At 42.1% G+C, this 12,146-nt stretch overlaps 1 protein-coding gene across 49 annotated transcripts in view; it reads left to right on the forward strand.

Moving 5' to 3' along the window:
• Positions 1 to 12,146, forward strand: part of shot (dystonin-like protein short stop) — an 805,796-nt gene that overhangs the window by 584,257 nt on the left and 209,393 nt on the right. The window lies entirely within an intron of this gene.

Here is a 12,146-nt window from a genome sequence, read left to right on the forward strand (position 1 = left end):
CTCTAGGGTCTTCCCCCCCAGCTGAATGGAATCGCCCGGCGTTTCTATGGACAGCATCCATGGAGTTTGTTAGGGATTAAGAGGTTAATCGAGCTAGATTCTCATCACTGAGGTGACGTCATCGGGGGTAGGTGACGTCACGAGGGTGTTACCCAGAAGATAAACTTTCATTCAGGTCTTTAATGGTAAGAAGGTCACGTGATTATGAAGTAAGTAAAAAGCGAGGAAAGAGAAAATGGGTTTCTTGCAGCTGGAAGACCTGTTGCGGTTCCGAGAAAAGCTCGTACAATTTTTGGAAAAACGAAAAAAAAGATAATAGAAAAAAATAATAACACAGGTGACGCCCATCCCATGGACCGGAATATAAGTAGAAGCTGCGGACGAAGAATGAAATGTGGATCGGGATGGGAGAAAGGGTGAGTCATCAGGAGGGAGGTGGGAAATGGAAAGAGTTGGGGAGAGGGAATGGAAAAGTGGGGAAAGGAGGGAGGGTGTGTGTGTGTGTGTGTGTGTGTGTGTGTGTGTGTGTGTGTGTGTGTGTGTGTGTGTGTGTGTGTGTGTGTGTGTAAAAATATATGTTAAAGAACATTTTCAAAATTAAGAATGATGCCTAGCAAATTTAGCTGCATAAAAAATGTGTGGAGAAATTGAAACGGATAGGATGTCGCGCGGAAGATGATAAAAAGAGAAATATTGTTTTAAAGTGACTGAAATGTTGTTAACGTTAATCTTGTGGATTAGATACCTTCACCGGAGCTACTAGGAAAATAATAAAATGGATAGATGGGTTAAACCAAACATGTGATGTGGGCTGTGACCCCTTTCTAGGACCTATGGAGAGGAAACTTGATGTGCTGAATAGGTGACGCCTGTGTAACCTTGAATCTGTTGCTGCCGAGTTGTTGGAGAAAGCTTGGGCTTGTGTGTATTTTATTTTATCCAGTGGGAATATTTGTTCATAGGGTATATATAGAAATATAGAAACCGTGTAGCGACGTGAATGTAGCTAAATCTTTTAGTGATAATATTGCTTGTGTGAGTATTGTGGATTATTTTTCAATAACAAATTGTACATGACAATTGCAGGAAAGGAATTCCGTGTACATATCAGATTATAGACGTGTATATAGGACCATTTGATCGTAGGATATATACAGAAATATGTTAGAGAAACCGTTATCAACATGAATGTATATAATAATTTGGTTAAAATCTTTTAGTTGTAGATACAATTGCAAGTTTGATCACTGTTGATTATTTACAAAAACACATTGTACATGAGATTTGCAAAAAAGGCATACCATATACAGGCATTTTGTAAAGATGTATATGTTGCTACAAGTGAAGGGGTAACTTTATTATACCCTACCGCGCGTTAACCCCTCTTTCGAAAGTGAGACTGGTCAGGGATGCGTCGACTGCTCAGGTCACCCTGAGATCCCTGAGGGCGTGTGAGTCAGCCAGAGAGCGTAGCTGACATAAAAAAAGGGTTAAGGTCTTCCATTATCCTGATTAATATCGTCAAGGATTGTAACGTCAGTGTTAGTTATTCCCTTTGTCTTTGGAATACTCGGCTGTGAAGCTTGGCATGCCAGAACAGAATATTGTTTCCATGGATAGGAACTATGGTAATGCCCAATGGAATAGCAACAAATATATATATATATATATATATATATATATATATATATATATATATATATATATATATATATAGATATATATATTCCACTTTGTCCTGAGTCGGCCCTCATCTAAATAAAAAAAAATCACATGTTTTTAGACATCACAAAATATTTAATGTCCGTCATGGGTTGGGGGAGTTGTCGCGGAAGTTTACTGTAGGATAACCCTTGAGGCTGCTGATAATTGCCACTTGCCTCGGCTATATAAGGACATTAGACAGGTGATGTGTGCGGTTGCAACATCACACCACTAAAGGGGATGATGATGATTCATCGCTTTCACCAAAGTACAGCACATTTGTCATTCTCCCTTCCCTCCTTCTCCAACAACAACAACAGCAAAACATAGGCTTGGGGCCAGCGTACACAGTACGGTGCATAGTATTGGTGTTAGAAAGGTGTACAACGATATACACCGTTCTTAGTGGTCGCAAATACGACCAGAAGAAAGTGGTGAGCTTACATAAGTGGCAGTATTTGTACGATTTTACAGAGAGATAGAGAGGGTGGAAAAGTTAGAGGACAAAAGCGAGGAAGCCATAATTCTCTCGCCGACACTTTAATCTTGCCTGAACTTTCAACTTCCTGCCCATCATTGACTCGTTGCTTTTAACACAGAGTCGTCACACATAACACGGCTCTGCCCTCAGCTCCTCATCTTTTGACCCTTCTCCTCCCTCCTCCTCCTCTTCCTCCTCCCCTCCTTCTCCTCCTCCTCCTCTTCCCCCTCCTTCCCTTCTCCTCTTCCTCCTCCCCCCTCCCCTTCTCCTCATCCCTCGTTATATCTGTTCATCCAATCCTGTCCTCATCGTCATCTCCCACACACCTTCACTTCCTCCTACAATTCTACACTCATGTCCAACCGTGTACTGTAATACTTAGAATAGAAGTGAAGCTAGGTGTACATAATGTAACTACACTGCCACAGACCATTAAATTTCCAGTTGCATTGCACTATGATACAAAATGACATCATTCGATGCACCATCCGTGCTGGCTGTAAACTGACTATATCTCCGTTCCCCCCTGTACTAAGAGATCCGTTTTCTTTGGATCAGCGATTGTCCTTATGCCGCGCTGTTCATTATCAAACGCCTACTACAGCTCGTAGCTGCCCACGCGCGTCGACCCCCTCTCCTCCTCCTCTTTCTCTTCCCCTCCCTCCTCTTCCTCCTCCTCCTCCTCTTTCTCCCCTTCTCTTCCTCCTCCTACTGCTGCTCCTCCAGACCTTTCTGCTACGGTCAAGGTTGCTTCCAAAAATATTCCGACCATGTATGGTTCTGTCAGTCCTCATGCTCATCCTACTCACCATAGTTATATTAAAGAAGGGAGATGGTGAAAATGTGTTAAACTACAATATTTAGCTTTGGCATGACACAAACAAAATAAATTGCATTTGTATGATTTGGTATGGGATTACAAGACCGAGGAAGAAGATAGGGTCATGTGAGACTGAGCTGTCTGCTGCTTCACTGTTTTGCTGCATAAGAGATGGAGTAAACCTTTTGGAATGTTGGAATATGTATAATATTTGACGAAAGGAAATTATTTAGTCACGGCATTGGTCAGAGATTATTAATTTTATTTCCTGATTTTTGTGTGGATAGTGTACCTTCTTCTTTTCTTCGTATTATTATTCTTATTTTTCTTTCTTTTCCTTTAAAGTGTCCTTTAAGATTCCATGCATACCTTTCTTTTACCACAGCGCACATACAGTATCCCTCGGTTTTTTTTCCATCACTGGGCTGCTTTTGTCGTGAATTTCTCTCTGCAAAATACTCCCGTGATCATTTGTGCCCTTAGGGACCTTGAGTCGACCTGAGGCGCAGTGATGACGTCTTGTTTTGCAACAGAGGAACCGGTGTTGTCGTTGATCTGTCGTCAGCTCGAAACCCAATCGCACTCTGTTGGTGGTCACTCCGTAATGTGATGTGCTTGCGGCTTCCTGGCGTGGCGTCGGTGTAATGTGATGTGTTTGTGGTTGCATGCTGTGATGCTGTATTGTTGTTTTCGGTATACGGCAAGGAGCGAGGCGGAATTTTGATAAATACAGTCCTAATCTGGATGCTTGGTTTTAGACTATACGGAAATGACGTGAGACTTCAACTCTGAAGTAAAAAGTGAGCAGACAGTTTTTCTGTCTATATTTCAGTATTTCCTCAGCTAGAGTTTTCAGAACATTCCCTGTCATTCATTCATCTTTCATATTTACGTAACATATCTGTAGTTGCTCCATTCGTTTTTAGTCGTCGTAAACTCCATTGCAAAATATTCTCTGATTTCTTCAACCTCATTCCCTTTTTTCCACACCCTGTCATCATGGTATTTATTTTCATTACTTTTCTGAAGTTTCCACAGTCCCAACCCTTCTTGCTGTACTACAACTTTTTGTAATTCTACATCTAACATTCTTCATCATTTTCACAGTTTGCTATGAGTTTTTTTATCATTGGCATCCTTTCTCATATCCTTGCATCGGATTTTTTCTGTCTTCTCTTGAACGGTAATTTATTATTAGTGTTTAACCTTTTGTTCACATATCATGGTCTTTTTAATCTTTCCACTTCCCCCTCGACCTCAAAATCTTTTGAACTTCAATTCTCTTCCGCATTTTTTTTTTCTAAGTGGTTACCCACTGTTTAGTGTAGATGTGTGTAGGCGTTACTAGTCAGACCGTTTGATAGGATATAGTGACAGTGTATGGGAGGTGTCTTGGGTCTTATGAAATGCTGTTGTACGTTCTAATACATGGTTACGGACGCGCACTCAAAAAAGTTGGATTTATTATATCTAAGGCAGATTTTGATAAGTGTAGAAAAAGAGACGGAACTCTACGAGCATAGTTTCATCCCTACTAGGTAAGCACACTCTTGCAGGAGTTAATCATATTAAAGTTAGACGACCGTGCACCTGGAGCTTATTAAACGTTCGAATGAGACTTACTTTTCTGAAAATTATCGTCTTTGTGTTCTCGTAAATGCCTTCATTTATGTAATTTGTGCAATTTTATTTTCGCCCCAAGGTTGGGGGGAGATGGTAATGACCAAGCGAATGGCTTTGTCTGAACCAAGATGGCGGAGGTTTCTGCCTGATATAACTATGTTTTCTTTACAAATCGCAAATTTCGTGAAATATAATCGTTCACTATTTTCTATTTTTTCTCTTTGATATCTTGCTGACTTTTTTTTTCTGACTATTAGTATATCCTCTAAATTGTTTACAGTAGTAGATCTTAGATAAAATCGGATAAAAAGATCAGGAAGGCGCTATTGTCGGTGGAGTGTGGGAGAAATTAAGTTGATGACTAAGCACAAAATAACAAGGATAAATATATGGGAGGCTTTTTAGGGATCCTGTGTATTGCTTTTTACGAAGTATTCATAACTGAAAAAATCTAAGGATAAACCTGGTGAGAAGGCTGAACATAGATAAACAAGACGAAATACGTGGGTCATTTATTATGAACTGTTGTTTAGGGAGCAGTGTTAACAAAGTCTGTGGATATACCAGGAGTGGATATATAAAGTGACAATGTAAGGGAGGCTTTTTTTTTTTAATGAAATGATGGCCGAAGTCTATAGTAAAAAAAAAAAAAAAAAAAAAAAAAAAAAAAATAATATATATATATGGATCTGAAGCTTCTTGGAGTTTTATGGATTGCTGTTTTCGAACAATGGTAGTTCTCGAAGGATCACGTGACCGGACGGTAGAGTGATGAGAGTGTGGGCATAGACATAGGCGTTGGAACCAGTTCGAGGTCGGGGGAGGAGTGGGTTAGGAAGAAGAAAGATAGAGAATAATGAACACCTTCACCCCTGTACTAGGGACCGCCTCAGTGCCGAGTAGAATCACTTGCTGACTCGAACGTAACTCGTGCCACGTCGGAACCCTACAAAATTACCTTTTGTGGTTGATGGAATTTTTAAGTCTATACAGTTTTTCTGTACAAAAGTGATGATGCCTGGGAAGTCTTGAATGCGGAATAGGATAGGCTGGCGGTAGTAAATAGTAAAAGAGAGAGAAACGACCGATAAGGAAGGGATTAATAAAGATGGGGGTACCTTTCCCACGTTGAAGGGGTGACGCGCAATCTAATAAAAATCGCCTGGCGGCAGGTAGGGTTGAAAGATAAGTACAATCTGTTACGGAAAGGGTTATTTGAGATATGGATGCTGAAAGATGGTCCCAATGCAACTGGAATAAGAGAATATGTGACCATCTTGATGGGAACCTAGGTTAGCGATGTGTGACACTTTGTACTGCCATCTGGTGGATGTCATCGAACTATGGCTCTTGCGTCCTTGAGACTTTCGCTAAGTTTCGGGTGGGCGGGATGTGAAGGTCCCTCTGTTGAATGAAATCGTCTGGCGACAACAGGGAGAAGTGGGAATCTTCTGTAATCATGGCTTGTGGTCTTGACGTCGATAAGTCTTCGTCAGGACTGAGAAGTCTTGAAGGTGAGACTTTCGATGATGTACGTTGTTATTCCATCGTGTTTGCCACTGTTCAAAGCACTAATAGGGTGTTCTTGTGAACGTGGCGAGGACTTTGTTTAACACTGTCGTTGAATATTTGGTTTGTCATGTTTTATTTAGTCTTCGTTGAACTATGGTTTTTATTCTTTCTCTCTCTCTCTCTCTCTCTCTCTCTCTCTCTCTCTATTTCTTTCTTCCGTTCATTAAGGTTCTTGGTCAATCCATGAGAAGTCTTCGCTAAGTTAAAGTGGACAGATGTTCAGATCGATCTGACGGGTGACGCGAATGAGGTTCTCGAGCAACAAGAAACTTCGAGACCTCGAGGCCAAGGGAAAGGTGGAGTGGAAGACGAAAGGGGCATGTTTGCATTGGGATCTTGCCAGGACTCATTCGGAGAAGGGGGAGGGTGGCTGTACACGTTCCAGTTGTTTGGATGGATGGATGGGGTTACCTAATAAAGATGTTGCAGAGGAAAGTATTGTCGGAGTGTGTGTGTGCGCGCGTGTGTATGTAAAACTATAATTTAGGCAGACTTTCCACATGAAGGCGAGTGTGAGGGACTTTCTCAGATGTTTGAGATTAGAGGCAGCTTCAGGACTGTTCACAGGAGGATGTCCTTGAGTGAGGAGTTGAGTTGGGAGTACGGGTGCTTACAATTGTGGGCCAACAGCAATGTATAAGCAGGATTGATGATGTGGTAGATGGGTCAAACGCAGTCCGTTTTAGGATCAGGTACTGTAGGTGGTGGAGGCGTGCGATAGTGGACGAAGTGGTAAGGTAGGGGTGAGGGAGAGTGGGGGAGAGGTGACGTAGGCATAGTAAGAAGCTGAAGGGGCGACGGGGTATTTCCTTATAAGGATATCGGCGCCATCGCCCCCTCACTCTCTCTTTCCCTCGACCACTCTCCCTCTTGCACGAACCCTTTCCGTGGGTAGTCGCCGTCGCCGTCGCCGGCTTTGTATGTGTGTTCGTTCGTTCGTGTTTTTATCCATGTTTGTATTAACTTATTTGTATTTATCTTGCAAGGATGAGGTCGTAGCTTTCTTGGTTGTTGCATTGCAGGGTGTCTTGGGGTGGCTAAGTTTCAATTCGAATTCGCGTAATGTTGTTTGTATACTGGGCGATCGAAGTGTGATGTGTATGTGCGCGCGTAAACGTGCATTTGGGATTTTTCTTCTTTCTCTTGATCCCTTTGTTGTTGTTGTTGTTGTTGTTGTTCTTCTTCTTCTTCTTCTTCTTCTTCTTCTTCTTCTTCTTCTTCTTCTTCTTCTTCTTCTTCTTCTTCTTCTTCTTCTTCTTCTTCTTCTTCTTCTTCTTCTTCTTCTTCTTCTTCTTCTTCTTCTTCTTCTTCTTCTTCTTCTTCTTCTTCTTCTTCTTCTTCTTCTTCTTCTTCTTCTTCTTCTTCTTCTTCTTCTTCTTCTTCTTCTTCTTCTTCTTCTTCTTCTTCTTCTTCTTCCGTATTTGAAACCAGCAAGGAGATATTAGATCCTTCAACGGAACTTTAGAATGAAAGTTTGTTCGCGCTGTGTAAATATATTTTCTATAATTTCCTTAAATGTTCGAATTCAACTATCAACGCTCTAATGCGCTTTTATGTGGGCTTGCATATGCGTTTGCTTGCGTTTTGTAATTATGTTATAAAATTGGTCACTGCTTCCAGTTCAAAATGGGCAGATGTGATTCCATTTGCCCCAGATAGGAAATCGAAGTGTCTGAATGCGTGGGTAGACCGGACAGGTTTTGCGAGCTCGTTCCAAGGGCATGCGTCTTGCCTGCCTACGCAAATCTGACGCAGGGGTGGGTGGGGGGGCGGGAGGAGTATTCCCCCTGACGAATGTAGTGGTAGTAGATGTAATTCGATACACACACACACACACACACACAAAGTAATGTAGCACATTAGTAAAATTAGACTTAAGACCCACTTTCGGAAAAGAAGAGACGAAAGTCGAGAGCTCCGTATATTTTGATTAATCTGCTGAAGAGGATCACATATAGTGATCGAAATATATGGAACAATACTTTCGTTTCTTCTTCCCCGAAAGTGGGTTTTAAGTCTAATATATATGTGTATGTGTGTATATATATATATATATATATATATATATATATATATACATACACACACATATAGTGTTGACTCCAGGCTTTTTATGTAATGTTTTATATTCCATGTTAATGCTGTTTTTTTTTATCGATACATTTTTAGAACGCCTCATGTAACACGTGATCGCCAACTCACAAATCTCCAAGCGTCAACGAGAATAAATACATAATACGACGCTTCTCCCTGATAGGAGGCCCACTCGCATCCTTTCCCCATCCAACATCCCCGTTTGTTGTTCCTACTATTGCCCTGATCTCCACAATCATCAGTCTTTGCTCCCTAAGCACACATCTTACGCATTTTTTTTTTTTTTTTTTTTTTTATATCTCGATGCCCCCTCCAACGTCTCACTCCTTGTGCACCATGTGTGTGTGTGTGTATATGTGTATATGTATATATATATTCTTACGGGTTTTGTTAGGTCATTCAGTTGAAGGGTTGTCACTGGAACGGAAGGTTCGAATAATATAGTTTTTAAAACCTCTATTTCTTTGAAGTGGCCATCCTCAGGGTAGATTTCGTTCATGTGCTAGTTGGTCACTGGGCGTGAGGGCGACAGCCCTATCACTCTTTCCCCTATTTTCCTCCTCCTCTTCATCGTCCTTATTGTTACTTCTTTTTTCTTCCTCTCTCTCTTCCTCGTTCTCTTCCTGCTACTACTACTACTACTCCTGCTGCTGCTGGTACTACTACTGGTAGTATTATTTTTTACTTTTGCTTACACTGCCACAAGAACTTTATCTTCCTCTTCCTCCTCTCCTCCATCAGATAGTTTTTCGCCAGCGGTTAGGCCTTCATCAACGCCTAATATCCACCTCTTTGCCACTACTTCCTACAATACCAAAACCTTGCGCCAACGCTCCCAACACCTACCATCTCTCCCCTGCCCTCAGCCAAACAGCAACTAATGTTGACGCCCCCTTACCCCCTTACGCCAACGCACGCCACTGCCGACGCCCCTTTGGCTTCGCGTGTTACGGCAACGCCCCTGTGTGCTACGTCACTCACACGTAGCCTCGACTGCATACGCCAACGTGATCCTGTGATCTCGGTCAGCCGGGAACTCCTGTGTCCGCACGGAAATGGATGTGGACAATTCGCCACTTTCACCCAGTCTTTTGTTTACTGGTAGTAGATGTTTTTTTTTTTTAATCAAGGTGCCGCTTCTAGATAAATGAAATCTCCTAGACCTAGGGAAATGTATGATGAATGGGTAAATATGATGACATCTCTTGTTTCTTTTGGTCGTCCAAGCTTAAGGCTTCATGATTGCATAATATACTTCACCCAGCCGTACTGATAGTCCTCTAGAAATTTGTCACTCACAGGAACAAGATCACTTTCCCTTTCACAAGACAAGATCCGACTGTTAACCGAGACTTACGTAGCTGACGGAACCTTGGTAATCATGTAGTGAGCATTTGGAACAAATAGTTGTTGCAAGAGAGGATGAGGTAACTGTGTGGATAGGGATGGCAATTGACAAGGGACATGGCATTATGGCCTCATGCAGTCTCTTCAGTTATTATGCTCTCACAGTCCACAAGTTAATCACTTCAGTGTGAAGGTCTGTAGCTCAACTGACTGAAATGCCCTGATGATGGACAAGACCAGAACCAGAACGTTTTGTTGCGTAGGTAAACCAGAACCATAATGTATCTGAAATAACCTTTTACAGTAGATCAGTCATAGTCACACATTTAATGTGTATCAATATTGCGAAAGTATACTGTAATATATTTCTTTTTTGCTTAAAAGAATGGTATAAATGAAAGTAAAAGATTGTCTGCATAGCTTTTATGTACTGTGGATCACGTGTCCATTGTTAGCTGAACATATTTTATGTTAGTGTACACACACAAGTCTTGGACTCCAGTCCTCAGCTGAATGAAAGCTCCCAACGTCGTTAAAACAGAATCACATAAATACGTCTTTCTGGCGGGATGTTACATTGAGACTGCTGTAGTCCTCTTGTTATGGGGTACTGTTCGCAGATTCATAAGATCACCTGGTTTATAAGAGAACGCTTTTCGTGGCAAAGAGATCTGATAGTACCTGAAGAAGGTGAAATCCTTCTGTATCCCTTTGGGCGGCGCACGCCTCCCTCCCCGCGGCCTTGTGTCCGCCCACACGCCTGTACTGCACATACCAATGGGCCGCCCTCGGTTCCGTCGTCCCACGGTTCCAGAACTCCGCGTCCTTCTCCTTATTTGATCCCCATCGACTCTGTTCACATACCGATGGCCAGAGGCTGACAGGATTAACACACATAATATCAGTATGTTTGCACGTGTGGGTGTGAGAGATTATGATGAAATTGTTTTTTCTTTGAGTGATACTCCGTTTTGTAGGGGATAGCACTCGTTAATGTTGTACGCGCATACGAGTACACGCACGTACGGACGCGCAAACAGAAACGCATAACGTAGAGCCAACGCACGTACGTACGCACGCACACGTTTCATATTCGCTCGTGACCATTATACCATAGCTCACGAAGCCTTGCCTTATATAGTCTTATAAACTTTATACGCTTCTCAGGGTTGTGCCGAGAACCATAGGATCATCCTTTCTCAAGATCTCCCATCAGTAGGATGACGCAGATACTCAGTATTTTATGTGCAGGCTAGAGATAGACGACTTTAATCAGTTTACGGATATCTCGATTGGTTGAGACGTTGGTTTGGTTCGACTCTGTCTTGTGGTTGAATAAAATTGGTGGACCCAGTGTATGACACCGTATTGATGGGGTGAAGCAGCTTCACTACACGAACATCCATTTATTTTTATTTTATTTGTGTTTATTTACTTATTTTTCACTTAGAGAAAGTATAGAATATATTTAACGAATATAGATTTCTAGAAAACTCACGGGGGGTTTCCCAGTTCGATATTTAATGGTGAAACGTGCGAACATGTAAGCGCATGAAATCTTTACCACCTCCCCCTCCCCACCCGCAGCCTTCCTCACCCCCAGTACTCATCGCTATTTTGTACTTGTGCCGAAATGTGACTTGGTTGGCTTCCCCTAATCTTGGCTCATTGCCCATGATGGGGTGTCCTTTTTGCCACAAAAACGCCTTTAAATTTGACGGTAGTAGCGCCACGTGAGGCGTGTAACACACAGACACACCCACGCACTTACACGTGTACACATGCCTACACACGTACACATGCATGCGGGCGAATGCTCATTATTGCTACGTAACATAGAATCGTGGAGAATGAAAGAGTATTTACTTGCCCGGTCAATTTGATGATCCTGTATGTCACAGGCGGTTCACATCATCTGGTAGGATCAAAAGAGGAGATCACAGCCACAGCAGATTCCATCCACACAGTCTATATAAATAAATTAGTCGGTAGTGACCACAGCGAATATCTTGGTTTTAGTGGTTCGTGTAAGCTCTGGGGTCACGAGAGAGTTTCCAAACTTTCTTGTCTCACATCATGGATTGAAAATACGTCCATGCACACACGTCTTCATATGAAGCGTGAGTTTGCAGCCTTGCATGCATGCCGGTAAAACTGGACATCGGGGTTGTTAGTGTTTTTGGTTGTGTATTGTTTCCATTTAACCAGATTTAAAATACATTAATGGTGAATGATTGCAAAGAATCGCTTTATATCGTAGACATGAAAGTTGGTCGTCTTTTGTTTTTATTGTGGTAAGGAAAGAGACACGTACTGGTAATTATCGTGTTCAACTGAGCGTACGTGTGTGTGTCTGTTAGTACGTGGGTGAGTGATGGTGTTTGTATACATATCAAACAGCTGACATCGCCTTTTTTGCTGCTTAGGTTCGACCGTGTGCACCTGTTCCCAAAAGAGCCGACGCTGTCATCACCATATTTACGTTCCGAAACTCATTTTCGCTCA

Source organism: Oratosquilla oratoria, chromosome 40 (genome assembly GCF_046742065.1).
Source record: "Oratosquilla oratoria isolate Oo_2021 chromosome 40, ASM4674206v1, whole genome shotgun sequence".
NCBI classification, from domain to species: Eukaryota; Metazoa; Arthropoda; class Malacostraca; order Stomatopoda; family Squillidae; genus Oratosquilla; species Oratosquilla oratoria.